Source organism: Coturnix japonica, chromosome 3, assembly GCF_001577835.2.
Source record: "Coturnix japonica isolate 7356 chromosome 3, Coturnix japonica 2.1, whole genome shotgun sequence".
Taxonomy (NCBI): domain Eukaryota; kingdom Metazoa; phylum Chordata; class Aves; order Galliformes; family Phasianidae; genus Coturnix; species Coturnix japonica.
This window is the reverse complement of record NC_029518.1, coordinates 26119452-26137811: the sequence shown is the minus strand read 5'-3', so window position 1 is coordinate 26137811 and position 18360 is coordinate 26119452. Positions and strand designations below refer to the sequence as shown.

The 18360-nt window shown below is 38.4% G+C and overlaps 1 long non-coding RNA gene across 1 annotated transcript; it reads left to right on the top strand.

Moving 5' to 3' along the window:
• The first annotated feature begins 1988 nt into the window (after positions 1–1988).
• Positions 1989–9874, top strand: LOC107311361. Its single transcript, XR_001554022.2, has 3 exons — positions 1989–2428; positions 2867–3043; positions 6446–9874. It is a non-coding gene; the product is annotated as an uncharacterized LOC107311361 (long non-coding RNA).
• Positions 9875–18360: the final 8486 nt, after the last annotated feature.

Below are 18360 nucleotides of genomic sequence, written 5' to 3'. Positions count from 1 at the left end.
CAACGCTGCTACAGCCAATGTTCCTCCCCAGTACACTGCCTTAAAAATATTAATAACAACAAGCCATTCTCTGGCAATAGCAAGGACCTTCATACAATAAAATGACCAAAGATACAAATAAAACAACCACCTGCTAATGGAGCTGAAAACAAAGACTACTGTGTGAAACTGTGAAAGGTACAGTCCTTCTTTATTTTTTTACAGTTAAAATTAGAGAAGTCTGGCTTCTAAAATCGTGAACTAAAAAAATTGCTTGTTCTTGTACACACTGTACAGTCTTTACTCCCCAGTCTCATTCGCTCAACATATGTGCCAGCATGAATGAGACAACAAAGTAGAAAGCTTCCAGTTTTTCCTAAAATTACAAAATTCTAGTGCACTAAGGCTTTACCCCACATCCTGCATCACTTCCCTGTCCCACTGCCACAGTTCTTGTGACTGCAGGTATTCTTTACCTTTCCTTATATGTTAGGATACTTGATATACATCAGTCAATCCAAGGTTTAAAACACAAAGATAGAAATAGCACTGAGAAAATACCCTAAGGAAATACTGACAAATAGTCTGTCTTGCAGTAATTTCCAGATGGATCTAGTGCAGAAAACACAGTCCTGAAACTAGTAGATTAAAGCATGGCAACCGATACAGCTAAAGTTTGTGACTCAGGCAAATCTATGTTTACACAGTTAGGATTAATATTGATACCAGCTAGAACTGCATTCACTTACTGCCAACATCAATGGGTCTGGGGCTGTCCATTTAAACTTGCTTTGCTGTGCGCTATGAATACACCATTGAATTCTTAATTTATTTTAAAAATTACAAAACAAACACTCCCAATACAATCTGGTCTTTAACTTGCAGGAGAGCTGAGCTGGTTCAGTTGGGTTATGGTAATTTGACTGTTAACATTATTCTAATGAATAAAATGCTTACTATGTTTGTTCCTTCTCCCACTCTAGTGGCCTCTTGCATGGTCTGATTTGGTCTTTAAGAGTTTGTTCTGCAAAAGCAGTGCAACCCTAAGCATTTTCTAAGAGAAAAGTAGATATACCACTAAGCCGAACTAGGAATCTTAGAAGGTGAAATCTTCCCACACCTAAGTAGGACCGATGAGAGACACATCCTTCTGTGGCTGGTGAATTCTAAACATATGCAGTATTTATGTGCAGCAAGCATCACTGGAAAAGGATGCAGTCTATAGGCATGTGAGCAGCATTGGCAGTTACCAAAACAAACAAACAAACGAACAACAACAAAAAATATCTTTAAAACAGATCATCCCACAAGCCATATCCTAATAGAGACATATCAGTGTTAGTTCCAGCACAAGGAAGAAGGAGGGGATGCAATGAAAAATGAACTGAAACTGCACATGCTTATTGAGTTGATCTGTCTTCAGTTTTAATAGTTATATCAGAGAAGTCAAGCATAATTCATTTCCCAGGGGCCCTGCACCCTTCAAGTAACATTTGTCACTAGTGAACACTTTACTCAAAAATACTTTCAGTATCTGTTTTCAGGGTCATCTGGTACACCTGGTACCAAAAAGAAGCCAGGAAATTTCACCACTCTACATGACCTCTCTGCTTACTAGCAGGAACACAAAAGAAGGCAGGACTCTTGTGCCAGTCACCAAGCAAGTTGCCCCAGCACAGAAGAGCATGATAAAATTGATCAAAACCTTTCACTACTAGAAAGACTGGAAAGACTGCTATTTTTGCAAATTGAAGGCAACTGAATTGTACAGGAGAAAGGTATGTGTAATGAAGCAAGTTATTTGGAAAAGGAAAGTTAAGGGCTAAACTTAAAGCACAAGAGTGTCTTCAGTCTTCTGCTCCAGAATTTAAGCCACTCTGGAGCAGATGGATTTCCATCTGCCTTATACAATCTTCTGCTTGCATTGTAATCTGCTAATCTGACCACTGCCTCAGGTGGGCTTGGACTAGCTGGATGTTCAATCTAATTTCTTACAGAAACTCCATTGTTCTTCTAATTGAATGAGGCTCTTCATTCAAAGTTCAAATCTGTTTCTTTAAACATTTTTAAATTACTTGCTAAACCAGAGGTTATGTTTGGTACCTGTTTTAGGCACAGTAGAAGTTGCACAACTCTTAAGAACAGATCTCTGGCCACTCTGGATGGGAAAAGATTCAGGCACATGATTGTTAGCTCTACTGGTTTGATTAGCACATTAACCACTTGGGTGGATGTTTATCTAAAACCATCTGCTCTGTTAATCTGTGTAACTATCCGGAACAACTCCAGAGGACAGTCTTTTAAACAAAGCGATTGGACAGATGGTTAGCTTTGCAATTCAGGTAGAGCACTAGAGGTTTGAGGAAGTAGATATAATTCCAATGTAAGCTTGATTTACCTACTTATCTTGCAGTTATTGGATTGGCAGAGCTGTTGCAACAGTTCTCAGGTAGTGTGTCTTATAACATTACTGTATCTATTACTGGGCTATGTAAATTCACAGAACAATTGTACTGCCTAGCTTCCAACTACAATCCCAAAGCTTGCTGCCTCTTCAGCTGGGAAAGAAAAAAACATGTGGAATTATTTGAGTGCAGAATTCTTTAGACCCCTTCTAGAAGATGTTTAAATGTCTTGGCTTAGTTTGCACTGCTATGACTTCCACTCTGCCTGCATTCCGGTACAGAATCTTAGCTAAAGTGGGCTGGAATTAGCCTTTGAAAGCTGATAGCTTCTTACATTTACTGAAGATGAGAGAACATCTGATTATACACACTTACTGCTTCTTCAGGATTTGCCTGGCTAGGCTCAAGCCAGCAATCTTGCTATGTATGTCTCATTCTCTGTATTTACAAAAGAAAGTGATAGCACATATCTGGCTCCTCAGCTGTGCAAGAAATATCATGAGAGAATACATCCTGTTTTTAAAAACATCCAGAGCGACATAGACTGTTCTTGTGAAGGTACCACATGAGAACGGAAATGCCACCAGAAAGGGACAAGCATTGTTTGGATATTTTGGTTGTCCTTGAAAACTTACAGGAATGTGGGAACCAAAGGGAAGGTAAGTCATTAAAAGTATTTGGCAATGAGACTGTACTCACAGAAGCACAGATAGCCAGCATGGGTTTTTTCAGGTTGTTTTTTTTTTGTTGTTGTTGTTGTTGCTGTTGTGTCATGTTTTTTTCTGAGCAGTTTAATTAGACATCTGCTAGATGAATGTTCAAATAATTGATTTCATGGCTTGGCAGTTTAATAAAAATACGGGGGGAAATTCATCTGGGTTCAAACAGAATTTGAATCTTCTTGCCAAACAAAAATTAGAAATTGTTTTAGTGTCATATTCCAATTGACACAAAACATTTCATTTGAAGAATTTCTACAGAAGCAGAAATATGGAGAGAGGGAATATTTCTCAGAATTACTGCTGGGGAAACAGTTGCCCCTTTATTTGCTATCTCAAGAGCAGTCCCACTTACATAGAATGTATGTGATCCAGAATGAACACTGTCCTTGGTCTCCACTGCTTGCAGACCAATGAGACCACTGTCCTTGGTCTCATTTGCAGGGAGGTGGTAGAGTTGCCATCCCTGGCAGTGTTCAAGAGGAATCTGGATGTGGAGCTACAAGATATGGTTTAGTGGCTTGTGCTAGCAACGATAGTGGGAGAATGGTTGGACTAGATGATTTATAGGTCCTTTCCAACCTTGTGATTCTATGATTCAGTGCTCACCTCCCAGAATAGTAGACTAGTCAGTACATGTGGTTAAAGAGTAGCTCTCTCGTTACACACTGATGCACTCACAGGAGCAAAGATTGGAGCTTTCAGAATTGGCACCTTCTGAGAAGTTTATAATGCACCAGGTAGAAATACACTTCTGAGCACTTTTTTGTGTTCTTCTTTTTGTAATATTTAAACACATTATGCAAAGTGGAATTGCGGTGCTAATCCTGAGTTTCTTGGAGCCTGGGTAAATGTTCTAATTCCAAGCTGTCAGATAAATGCAGTACTTGTTACATTCTTCTTTATCTTTGTGGTAAAAGAGGAGGAGGATCAGGTTCTGGCCAATGTATCTAATGATTTCAAACCAAATTTGTAAATAACATTAGTTTAAGTATTCCAAACATGCTTTACTGAATGTTTGTCTGGCTCCAGTAATTTCTTTGCGAACTCTTGGGGAAAGAGTGCCTGCCAGTTAAATTTTCTGGAATAAGAGAGCTCAGAGGATCCAAGGAGATGGATTGAAGTCAAAAAGTTTTTGTTTTAACTGCATGGAATGTATACATTATATGATAATCTGCATGAAAGTCTGACCATTACATGAATCATATACGAAGTATATTCCTGGGCCAGGGAAGACAAAGTGAATGTAAAGTTTATATTAAACTGAGTGATCCTAGCCATTTTTATTCACAGTCATATCTTCTAACAACTAATTAAATAAATAAATAAATATCACAAAAGTTTGCTGGAAATACAGCTATCCTAGCCTCTGAAATATAACATCTCTACATTCCTTATCAATGCAGCTGTCAATTTGCTAAGATCAGATTGAGAGAACTGTTTAGAGAAGACAAATAGAGGAAACTTTTAAGGGGTCACTGGGAAAAGATCTAAGAAGGCATGCTGTCTCATGTGTTGCTGCTGATGCACAAACAAACTGCCTGGAAGAAATTAACACAGTGTCAAGAGTGCTGGCATAAGTAGATGAATGACCAGTGCCTTTGGGGCACTGATGTTTTGTTACGTAGACAAAAAATAGACAAGATCATCACATGCATTCACATGTAGTGAGTATGAGGAAAAGAATCTAATACTTTCTTATGTCAAGAACCTAACCCAGGAAACTTTGTAAAATATGATGACAGATCACAAGTTAAAGAGGTAAAAGCGGGACACACAGTGGCTATCATCCTTTTTCATTACTTTCCCCAAATCAAAAAAGAAGTTGTATTTCAGACCACACTGGAAAAATCTGCAGTCTACTGCCACCATCCTTGGACACAGGCTGAAACACAAACTCTGGTGAAGTAATATCAAGACCTTTCTACTAGGATACAACAGCTTTAAAATCAGAACACAACTATGTGCTGTCTGTTCCAAGTGATCAGTAATGGCTGGAAAAACAAACAAACAGGAAAAAAGCCCAACCAACCAAACACACACACAAAAAAAACCCACTCCATCTTCTGCTTTCTGTATAATTCCAAGTTGCTAACATAATACTTAGAACAAAATGGCAGTGTCCACAGTTCCTAGCAAATGGAAACAAACCAGTGCACTGATCAGCCAAAATACCTGCTATCAGCAAGGAAACCAAGAAGTTGACCAGTTCTCAAAGAAGCTAGCTAGGATGAGACCCCATCAGGCAGTTACACCGTTAGTCAGGTGCCTCACTTGACTTCTGACAAAAACATTCCAAGTATCATGTCTCCAAAAAACAACAACAAAACCAAGAAAAAAGTGAAAGAGACTTATGTTTTAGAAAATGTGTTGTTCAAACAGCTTTTGCTGCCCAAGGTCTGGAACTGTTAAAAAAATGTTGTGAATGCCAAAAGGGAATTCACTCTGGAAATATAGCTCATGGCATTGAAGGACTGTCCAGTAAGGTAAGATTGCTGCAGGACTTGAAAGCCTATCTGATGGACAAGAGCCTGCTAATGCAACTTCTCAGTAAGGGAATGCTTTTGTTCATATTCTCATTACCCACTATTGCCTTTACTCATGGGACTAGAACACATCAGAAATTTTGTCTTTAAATTTATGTTCTGGCAAATACAAGGGAGGGAAAGAAGCATTTGGTGTATTTATAGTCTTATACAGGGTATGTTTGATATGGATCAGAAGTATACGAATATTCACATTTGTCTGAAACACAGATGACTGAAGTTACAGTCCAAGAGTTTGATATTGTATTTCTGTGAAACAAACCCTATTATCACTACCCAGTAATGGCTCTCACAAGAGCTTTATGGGAGTTCATAGTAAGAAATAGAAAGGGCCACTGAACTGTGATTGACCTCATGACCTTGAATTGTGGGCCCTTGAGCACCTTGATGCACTTTTACAGACAGAAGCCAGAAGGAATCAGGCATTTTCTTTGCTGCTCAGATGCAGTGATGACAAACTGGATCCTAGACTGCTCTGCATCACTGAGAAATAGAAAAATTAGATTTAAAGAAACTTCTTACAAGTGCTAGATATTATTCCTGCTCTGATCAGATTTTAAAAGCATGTCAAATAAACAAAGACCAGCCAGTTCCCAGAGGATCTGCAGTTGATATAGGAGCTTTCATTTTAGCCAAGGAAGACCTTGACAGTATTCCCATTTTCCGTGTTGTCTAATGGAAATGCTTTGCATTCCTCTTGCACCTTTTATCAGCTTATTGATCTAGTTTAGAGGCAGTAATGAATTAATCTTCTCAACACCAGTGTAAACTGAAATTTGTTTTCCTTGTTCTGCAGATGGGAAAGAATGAAGCAGAAAGATGATGCAATTCATTTAAAGAAGGCCTGGCAGTGCCAGCCACAGAAACTAGACCTGATATCCATGCCACTGCCTTAACTTGGCTGTCACTGCCCTTTCGACTTCATGCTACGCAATAAGCATTCAAGCTGCATACAAATACAAAGAAAATCTTCAGTTGGTTTCAGAAAAGAATGCCAAAATTCATAGGCTCATAGCTGGACACCAAGTGCGCCAAATATCCAGGACATCTTCATGCATGAAATTTTATGACAGCAGTGCATTGTTTGATTTTTATTTTTTTCTTCCCTTTTTCTAATAAGAACTTCTATTTAGGTTCTCTATGTGGAAGTATTGCTGAAAAGAAAAATGTTTTGTGAAAAGAAAAAGAAACTTCTGTTTCAGTGGTGTGTTTATCTGTCTGAGACTGATATTTATTTCTACTCATTTGCCAAAGTTTCCAGAAAATATATGCTTGGATTGGACCCTATAAAATATGTGAATTTGAGCATAGGATCTCAGGCTCTTTCATCGGTTCATTGACTATCAATAGAACATCCTATATCATGTGGTAGCCTTCCTCACCCAGCCCAATGGCATGATCTCATTTCCCACTTCCACTAACTCATAGTCACATATCAGGTCTACACCAGTCAGGTAAACTATATAAAAAAAAGTAACAGGAAACCACAGCTGACATCATGCGTCATACAAATTATATATCTATGAAAGACTTTGTTGGATACTCTGATTTGGGTGTATTCCTTGATGCAAGGAACAGATGCAAAGCATTATTCCAGTGGCAATAAACAAAAGCAGGTGTAACTTTGAGTATGTCCCTGCACCTGCCTGTCCAATAATTCTGTGTTCCTGAGCAGTCTTTTTACTTACACAACATGTGTGAGAGTATTTCTGTTGCAGTCTGCCAGTTCTTATTCCTCCTTATACATAAGGAGATGTTGTTTGTGTGAATCCACTTACTTGAGGTGTTTAGCTTCAGATCCAACCAGTAATGTAAACCATTTTCCTGCAGGATCTTTGGCTCTGAAGCTATAGGCATAGCTCTAACTATGTGTATACCCCACTGCTCTGTTTTTGCCTGGTCATTTTCCATCTCTGACATGTGAAGCTTTCTGAAAGTCTGATCTCAGACTTTGCTGCCATACTACTGTTTTCCCTTCATGATAAATCTGAAGCACAATTTCTTGTGGAAGCCCCAAAAAAAAGGTGTGCATGTTTGAAGGTGAACTCAAGGGCAGGACTTTCAGCATAGCTGGGAAACAAGAAAATACAATTACTTAATGCAGTTCCAGCCACACCATTCCTAATGTCCAAAGGGGCAAGAAGAAATTTATCATCCTGTTATTTGTGTTAGCCAACTGTAATCTTGGGTTATGTATATAGCAAAGGTATTTTCTTACATCATACATAGAGTCTGAGGCTTGATGTTTGAGTTCTTTTTGTGGAAGATCACCAACAGATTGATTCAAATGTGATAAAGATTCCTAGCTGTTGAAAATCACTGAGCGTGTGGGTAGTGATAAAATACACAGGACTTAAGTAGCACAGACAAGAATATGCCATTTCTAACATGCAACTACAAGATACAACTGTGATCAATCTCTATACAAATCTGGAACAGTGCAGAATTTCTGCAGATTTTCAACTCCCTGTTTCTCAGAGAAGTGCACTTAATAAAGATTGGATTTGTTCTAGCTGAAGTATACAGTACTTTGAGGAAAGACACTCTCAGATCCCTGTCACTTGTACTATCAGAATGATTAGGCCTGCACTTTGGGTTCTCTAAGGCACTTTCTAATTTTGTGTATCTTAAGGCACGTCTACATTAAATAATGGGAAACAGTACAGCGATTCCTAATTGGATGTGTCCAGATGGCTCTATGTGGAGGACAGACACTCAAGATACTTTTTCAGGTCCAGAAATCTAACAAGAAGGATCTCAGCAAGCTCAGCTAAGCAAACTGATGGTAGGAAGGTGGAGCTGCTGGATTCTGATGTTGGAAGTGAGCTGTAGGAAAGTGAGATCCGTGAGAATATGGTGGAAGAGGTAATTGAGGTAACTAAGGACTGGGGTCTGACACAATTTAAAGAGAGAGAGTTCTTGCATCCAGAATTTCAGGAGCTGTAAACACCTACTGTGGCCGAGTGCCTTCAAACAGCCACAAGCAACAACAGACAGGCTTCTCTCACAACTCAGGGCCATTTGCCTTGTATATGACACCCAAAGTGCTGTAAAAAAACCAGCAGTCTCACTGCAGACATCTGAAACAAGATTTAATGTTATGTGCTCAATTCATCATTCCCTCAGCATTTTTGTCCCCTTATCTGCAGCCTATCTGCATTCAGCTGGCCATCTGCTAGGTACATGTTGTTTACCTGCAAGAAGTCCAGAGCCTTTAATTGCATGCCAGCTTCTGGGCAGTTCCTGCCAAGCTGGAGCTGCCCTCTGGCTCTGCTGTGATATCCTGTCTGGACAGTTGCCAGAGCTCTGGTCTTCACATCCTCTCAATTCATCTGAATTTACTATATTAATTTGAGGGTGAGCTGAGGACAGATGATTTTGTGCCTGTGTCAAAAGTTCTGTGTGCTTCCTATGCACTACATGACCCTAGTAGTTTCATCCTTCACACAGGAATGGTCTTTTTATGACAGCAAAAAGACAGCTTGATAAAGCTGTCCTAATATAACTAGCAGTAACTGAAGTACTTCATGCAGGCTTACTTGAAGTAAGTTTAAAACAGTGTGGAGAAACTGATGTAGACACTGTCATTACAACTTTGACAGATGAGCTTTGGTAAAACTCACTACAGTAGTTCAAGGTTATCATTCCAGTGACTGACTATGTTTCTGACTGCTTTGTTCACTAAGAAGAAAACCATGATGCCTGACAACATACAATTGTCCTCAGAAACTCTGAGGAGAAAAGATTTTTTTACTCTCCTCCATGAAAGGACAGCTATTCTGATGTGCATTCATTCCAGTTTAGCTTTGGGTGCTTTGAATCATTTAACTTAATGAAAACCAACGAGTCACTTTGACTCTATCAGAATAAGTACTGCTCATGAACCTTATCAATTTAGGGAGAGCTACCTTTTTTCTTTATGGGAATTCCCTGACAGAAATAAGTTTGTTTCATGAAGTGCATGAGCATCTGATATACTACTATTAGGAAGTCTCTGGAGCATAATCTAGCATGTCAATATCACCTTGATGCATCAGTTAAAAAATTCCCTACTTGGACAGTACTCCCTTTGGATGCTTACCTGAGGAAACTATCAACATTTTTTGTTTGATAATTATATCAAGGAAAATACTTAGACAAATCTTTTTCTCTGTGCCATCATATTTATAGCTATCAATATTATGAAATAGGTTTATTTACATAACCTTTTACATTGGTATAAAAACTCTTCAAGTTATATGAATATATATATATATATATATGCATATATATGAATATATCTTTCAAGATTTCACTTGAAAACAGACCATGCATTTCATTTTTCAGTGTAGATGATTTACATGGCCTTTTATATATATATATATATATATGTATATATATATATATATATATATACATATATATTCCCTTCTTCAGGTCCAAAAAACTCCTTATTTCCTCATTTAGATTTTAATCTTTGGGGCAGAAATCATGTTTGTATGTGTTTGTACAGCTGACTTGGGTCTTACTTTATGACTGTGGTTTGCAAATGTTACCGCAATATAAATAGTACATTAATCATTAATTATATTGTTGATATGTTGCTATGTCCTAAGTGGTGGCACTGTCTATTACTCTTTGGCTCCTCACAGAGATGATATAAAGACATTTGCATAGTGTAAACTTTTGTCTGATGTCATGGCTACCCTAGACCTGAAATAGGAGCAGAGATAGGCATTATATTCTGAGCTTCACAGGACTAAGGTAGCATCTACATCACAGAATAGTAGAATTTTGTGGAAATTCTTAAGATTCTAAATGCTAGCTGAGGTCTGTGCATTAAGTCATGCACATTTCCACACAATTTGATGCAGCTGAGAGCTTCAAATTGCTTTACCAACATTAATTGGCTTACTATAACGTATTAAAATGTTGCAGTCTCAGTTTAATTCCAGGATAAACCAGGGAGTGTTGTCAGAACTGTTGAAATTCAGGGAAGAGGAAGAGGAAGGGGAAGAGGAAGTAGGTAAACCTATCTGCTTGATATTTATACAAAAAGGACACCACAAACTGGGTGCATATATATGCCATTTTCTTGTGATAGCTAGTGATGACAGCACTGAGTTCACTGTTATTTGATCTGAACTGATCTGATAATCAAGATGATACTGGAAATCTATAGTAAAGCAAAAAATAAATAAATAAATAAATTAGAAAGAAAAGAAAGAAACCAGATCTCCTATCTTGGTGAATTATGATTTTACAATTACAGCATTTGATGGTGTGATCCAAAAAAGCATTTATCCACATAAAGAGCAATTTAAGATAATTTTCCAACAATTTGAGGCAAAGGACTCAAAGCTTATGCAAACTGCTTATGGACTAAGACATTCAACTTTGATTTGAGACACTATTTTCACTCCTTTTCTTTCAGCAGTGAAAAATATCAATCCAACCAAAATATCTAGCCTAGGAGACACACATTTCTTCCCTCCTTCTCAAACCCCCAAATGCACTGCTGTGTACTGAGTTCATCTTATCCTGTCCTTCGTGGCCACATGAGTTCTTTGGTGCTAGTTCTCTAAAGGAGTGCTGGAGGCATCTACCAGGAATGTTCTGTGCCTACCAGCTGGCTGTCCTGCAGAAATGGGTCCCTGGGTTCAATGGCCCCAAGGCTGAAGAGGACCAAAAAGTGACTGTGCAAGAGGTATCTGCTGGAATGGAATGTTCTTTTCCCTCATCTTTCTGTGCTCAAGTGCATGACTGAGCTGTTGAATGTCAAGAACCAGTTTTAGGTTCTGTCTCACAAAAGCACTTACATCTATAACTGAATTAAACTACAAAACTTCTCTTAGTCCTTAGATCTGAAATCCTGCTTTTATTTAGTTAATCTGGAAAGGACTTTAATACACAGAGAGGATGTAGCATTTTGATCATCAGGAGAAGCAAGAAGTAGCTGTGGAAGAAAAGGCTGGACTTGTGATCAGGGACTCAGTACACCTTAATTCCTTATTACTTCTTACACAGTAAAGCTATAGATAGGCAAATCACGTCTTGATGTCTCAGCTCTTCTTCAAAAGGAGGAAAACTACTGGCATGTCCTACAAACATGCTATGAGGATGAAACTGGAGTGTGGAGAAAGATGGAGACAAAGGTCAAAGTCAGAAGGCAGTAGTCTGAGTAATTACAATTCAAGTTATGAGAACTATTCACGTGAACAGGGAGAAACTACTGTGAACAGGCCTCACCTTGTAAAAGACTTCTTAATTTTTCCAAGTGTTATCATGCTGCAGTAGTTATCTGCTTCTGGAAACATGCTTGGCAAAATCAGTAGTATACTCTTTGAGTTTTGTAGAGGATAAGGATCCCCACTCTGGAGCTGTGCCTGTCTGACCCTTTCCGTTCTGACTGTCTTCATCATCTGCAGCTCTGTGTTCCAGTAACAATGTGTGAGTCAGAATTGTAGTTTTCATATGAAGACACAACGCCCTTAGGTTGCCTTCATGTCCAGTGTCTCTGGAGCAGAAACTAGGTATAACCATTTCAAAGGTAATGTGAAAATGTTGATCAGTGAAACATTAAGATATCCATGAGTATGTACTTTTTTCCACCCTTATCAAGCCTGTGATTCCAAGTCTCTTAACATTTAGGTGTAAGAGCAATTTCACTGTTCATTATTAGAAATAGCCCTCATCATTCAGTACATGTGTTGATGTTTACCAGAACAGGTCAAGTGCAACCATGTGTCTGAAAGGGTTTATTGACTAAATATTAGATCTCAGACAATCAATGAAAGAAATAAAGTAAATAGAAGGAGGAGAGAACTAGGACAAATGTGATTTTTTCTCATCTACTAGCGAATGTGAATATGTAAGTACTTTTCTTCCATTTTAAAAGCTTGCATTTGGTAGGTAACATGACAGAAACAAAATTCTGGGTGAAGTCTGGAAGGAGAGACTAGTCTTAGTAAGTAGGGAGAAGGGGAGGTGTCTCATGGGGGTGGTGGAAAAGAAAACACAAAGGTGAGATCAGCAGAGACTTCCATTTGCAGCATGGAGACTACTGGCTGGCCCTTGCTCTTCATTTAGAGGAAACTACAGAAACTGCAGTCATCCACTTTATAAGGCTGTCTGAAATTCACATGCTTATCATATGCTGCAAACATACTAGAAGATAATTAACTAACTTTAATGAACCTTGGCACAATCAAGTATTCTCTTAGAAGATTCAGCTGGGTAAAGGTCACTGAAAAAATCAACTGCTTGATCTAATAAGGCCCTGCATCACCTCTTACTCTGGAGTTGGTCTTAAGTGATCCTCAAATATTATTTATCCATTTGTTATGTAAAATAAGTCTATGTTGTCATTGCATTTAAGCTCTTTTGAAGCATCATTTTTAATAACCACCTTATTCTTTATGATATGTCTTAAAAATATCCTCCCTTTCTGCCACCACAGAATTAGAACATTTAGCATTGAAGTCCTGTAAAAATATGGTGCTCCATCTTGTTGTTGCAGCAGCAGAAAAGCAGCAACATGCTGATTGCCCAGTGGAAAATATACAAGGGAAAGCTCCTGTAATACATCCAAAAGAGGTGTGCTTTGCTGTGCAATTTGATTTTGTGTGCAATCTAACTCTAGCCAGTACAGAAAGATGGAAAATTGCATAGGAATAGTCTGTTATTTAAAAACATTTATGTGCACAAAGTAACAGAAAGTGTTAGGACTCTTGAAAGGCATTAAGGAAATGCATGATGAAAGAGCAGTCTAGGATTAAGTATATGAGAATATCATGGGTTGGCCTGTTCTCTAAAAATGTTCAGACTTGAATTCCTCATCTGAAGTACTGGTAGACAGCCCAGGCTTGTTTGATACATACCCAGGTGGAAACCCTGGTTAGTTCTGCCTGTTCCTGACGAGAGCCCTGAAACCCAGACATAAACAGCAGATCTGGGAAGCCTACAGTCATCAGCTTAACCCTATTTGAACTAGGGGTGCGTTTGAGCAGGCTTAGCTACTGGGTGTAGCTCGAAGTTTCTAAGTCATACAGTAGTTATCCCAGTTAGCATGTATCACTGTGCCTTTAAGGAAAGCAATACTAGCAACTCCAAAGATGTCAGCCCCCCACTCAAATACATAACAAAAGAATCACCTGGAGATCAAATAGCTTCCTTTATATTTAACTAGTTGCCATAGCATCTCTATTGTAAAACTGTGATATCTACAGCAGCCTCATGGATCTCTAACCTCCTTCAATTGCGTTTCTCTTACTGCCTGGAGAAAAGCAATAAAAGTAGGAAACCAGCTTCAAAGAATTTTCTTGGAGCATAGCTATGATTATCTGATGATGCCTCATGCCTTTTTAGAAAGTCTTTAACTCAGAAAAAAATCCCTGCTTATGAAAACTAAAAATGAAGAATGGAAGTGCATGTTCAGACAACCTGGCTTGCACAGCCCCTGCCACGCAAACAGCTCTGTTCCCCTTCGATGCCTTTGAACCGTGCAGGGGGATGTGGTTGCACTCACCCTGCAGCCAAATTCCTGGCGCTCCTCGCCCCAAGAACACCAGATCTCGTACATTTGATAAGGCCTTTGCTTCTTTTTTGTAGTCTGTCTTTATGCACTTGACACAGTCTAACCCTACACTCACCTGTCATTAAACCTATCATGCACAGACAGCTACCAGCTAGTTGTCAACATCATTATACCACCAAGATGTTTAGGACCTCCTAAAGACACACTAAGCCTCCTTTTGATCAAGTGAGGATCCTGTGAAGGAATTTGTGCTCCCACTCACAGACAGGAATGGCCCATCTGGATAACCTTTTAACATGTCACAACTCTGTTGAAGGGCTATGACAAAACCTTCTGGATAATCACACCACATGCAGGGAAAATAGCTAGAAGATTTAAACTTGAAGTGTGCTTGAAGGGCATGAAATATCAGTGGACATCTTTAACTTCGCATAAATTATGCTTGCTCTCTTTGCACATAAGATCTGTCAGTGAATTTATGAACTTCCTGAGGTGAAAGCTGGCCGCAGATCATGCCTCCCAGTCTGTATGTACTAAAATGAGGCAGAAAGTAGACACTAAATCATCAGCATTGAATCCATGTGGTATAAAGATTAGAGTAATTGGTGATTACTCTAATCAGAACTAGAAGTTCACATTAATGTTAAATAACATGGTTTGAGGTCAGAAAGATTCTTTTCCTGCCTTTTTATGTATTTATTTTTTTAATATATATATATAAATATATTATCTCTAATCCCTATTCTCCAGTATATCTAAGCCAAACCATTTGTCAGTACTGTTGCCTGGAATGGAGTGCTCAGTCATTTGTCTCTTAAAAGTAGGCATAATCTTTTATATATACCTTTGTATATATAAAATATTTGGGTGGTTTTCACACTTTAGAAGTCTTGTAAATGTGAAAGAAGGTATGTACCACTCATTATTACAGTCCTTGACTAATTTAGACTTCAGTCTGGTTTAGAAATAATTAAATAGCATGAATGGTAGTTTGGGTTTCCTCTGCATTATGTCAGTGAGCACTTTGGAAGCTCTGCAAGCTAAAGAAATTATAAGTGAAACCAACTGTTCAGAACAATAAAAATAGCTTCTTGCACGGCATCTGCCTTTCCATCACCTGGCTGCTTGCTGGAGGCCTCTTTCTTATGAGTCACTGTGCTCAGGACAGTTTGCTCAGCTGGATTATCTACCAGAGCTTACGCTGTGTAATGAACAATGGAAGTTATAAATGAATTTATAGGCAATGTGATGCAACCAAATATTTGCATACCTCTGAGGTATGTGCTCTATAAATACATAAATGCAAATAGCAATGATGTTTTTCTTGTGGTCACACTGGTTATTTACAAAAGTAGATGCCAGTCTCTTAAACAATTAAGATATCAACTAAGTTTAGAAATGGCTTCTATTTATTTCTATCTGTCAAATGTGTGGGTAATACTGAGAAGTATGTATCATTAAAGGGCACAAACCAGAAGTGTCTTTTTAAAGGTAAATCTGCCAGATGATGGCAATGCCCCATCAATCTGTTATCCTGATATTTCGTTTCTTCATTTGAACATAAAATATTCAGGAGCTGATATTTGATTTCTAGCTGTTTTGAGCATGATAAGCAGGAAGAAAACTAAGATGATCATACGGAAATTGCTATTGACGTAAGCTGAACACCTTTTCAGTAAATGTATGCTTGAGGTTAGAAAAAAAAAACAAAACAACAAAAACAGAGCATCAAGAATTAGACCTTCCTACATCGTCTCTGATCTGCTGCTAATGAGCATCCTTGGACAAAACCCCTTGCCAGCCTCCCAGGGTGAGCTTCTGGAAGCAGAACCCTGTGTTTATATCTTCAGCCACTGAAAGTGCATCTCAGAGCCACAGAATATGTCAGTCCTGATTTGTCCAAATACAAAATTATCTGAAAAAAAAGGATGAGTACAATGTATTATTAGACAAACAACACATGGGCATGCTCACAATTTTGTTAAGCTTTTTTGCCCATTTCCTCTTCAACACAGCAAAGAAACAAGCACAACACAGTTGGCACTAAGATCATCCGAGGTGACATTGACCACACTGCAGATTTATCAGCATTTATGACGTCTTTCCTATTCATCACATGTCAAAGTAGGATCACATTTTAAAGAACCGCACAGTTAGTCAGTGACTGACATACTTCAAATGATTGAGTTCCAATTGCATATTAACTATGCAAAATACATTTCAATATCATAACAGTTCATTATGGACTTCATTTTAATGACCCTACATTATCAATCGTCTGCGATTTTGCTGTGTGTCTAGATATCAGGAAAGGTGCAGGCATGGTTACTTTTTTTCTGGAATTGATGTAAATTTCCTCTTTTACATTTGAACTGGAAAAAAAAATAAAGAGAAAAGAAAAAGTGGGGGAAAAAAGTCAGCATTTTGGCTGCATTTCACTACAATATCCCTTCTCCTCTTTGTTCCTGAGCTAATCTGCAGAGGTAAAAAGTCCTGCAGAAATAATTCACTACCAGTTACGGATCTGCCCTGGAAACATTTAAACTTCTCTTTCAGAAGCTGTGTGCCAGCATCTTGTGTTACTACAGTATAGAAAGAACTGTGTAAGCTTAAGTAGGAAATAAACCAGTTGAACTAAGATGTAATTGTTCAGACGGATTTTACAGAAGTTAAAGAGAGGAATTGTCGAAATCTCTTCTGCCATCATTATCTTTTAGTTTATAAACATGGATTCCTCAAAAGTGTCTAATACTTCCCAGCAGCAAAGATTTAAATCCATGCCTTTTATGAGCAAAGTGAGTAAAGAGATTGAGGCAGTAAGATATCCACAGAAACAATTTTCCATCACAGTGGCTGGAACTCAAAATCATCAGGAACAGGTGAAAAGAGAATAAATTTAGGCTTTCTAACATCTCACAATGGAATCCATTCATAAGCTCTGTTGTAGCTGACATCTCTCCTCCAGATTTTCTTCTATGCTTCTGTACCAGGTGGTACACTTATTTTCAAGCTATGACCCACCATTCATGGTGCTTGGATCAACACTTTCTGCACTACCAAACATGCAACCAACTCTTTCTGCATTACCAAATGCAAACACAAGGATATACAAATTAATTATATCTATGTTATTATTAACTATATAAACAACATCTATTATATTTATTATTATTAAATATATCTTTTATTTATTTATTTAACTGAACAAAGGGCAGAAAAAAGATGACTGGTGCCCTTTCCATTCCTAGCACGTGTTTGGTCAAAGATCACAAAGTCACTCTCTTGAAAGAATAACTATGGTCTCTGTTCATTCCTACTGAGTTCAAAGAAACCATCAGTAGCAATAAAACTGGTAGCTATGCTTTGGCTTCTTCAGTGGTTTTTGTGTCTTTGGCTTCACTTGCTAACAAATTATAACTTGTCTCACAAAGCACAGCAGTTTCTTAGTAGTAGTGTGCATGTAGTTGCTTTAGAAAGCTTTACAGAAAACTTCAGTTTTAGATAGATAAATGTCAATTCCTTCTCTTCCAAAAAGGAGAAAAGAGGGCAATTATCTTCTTTCCCTAGAAGCAAGACAGAGCGTAAGATTAAACTAGGTATTCTCTAGTAAATAGAAAGGGTTAGCAAAGCAAGTCCGTGTTTTGTACCAAGGTCAACTTGATATCTGAACAGACGGCAGTGTGTTGGGGAGGAGGATTTCTAAGAAGTCTGCAGTGGCAAAGGTGGTATTAGTGATGTAGGAGTCTGGGAATATGGGAAAAACTTTGCACTTTTTACTACAGATGCGCAGTTTCTAAATGTGAATGCCATTCATATCTAAGTATCAGTACATCCCTTCGTTTCTCTTTCAAAATACTTTAAAAGCTGCTTTTTCTTCCGTTTTAAAACACCTACAAAGCCTCCCTCAGCTATGCTGGAGCAGTACACTTCTATCCCAGACTTGGAGTGGTGGCTGCAGCTGAGCTGGGGCTGGAACTTCTGCCAGGCCTTCTCCAGAGCCCTGGGATATAGAGCCAGCAGCAAAGTGTCTGGCAGTGACAGCTCAGCGTTCAGCTGTGCAACACTCCTATCCTCCTAATGCATTTCACACTCAGCAGATTGAATTGCTTTGGTCTTCTCATTTATTTTTCTTCCAGAAAACAAAACAACTTTTTCCATCCTTTTCCTTGACAAAGAGTTTTGCCATATGCTCCAAA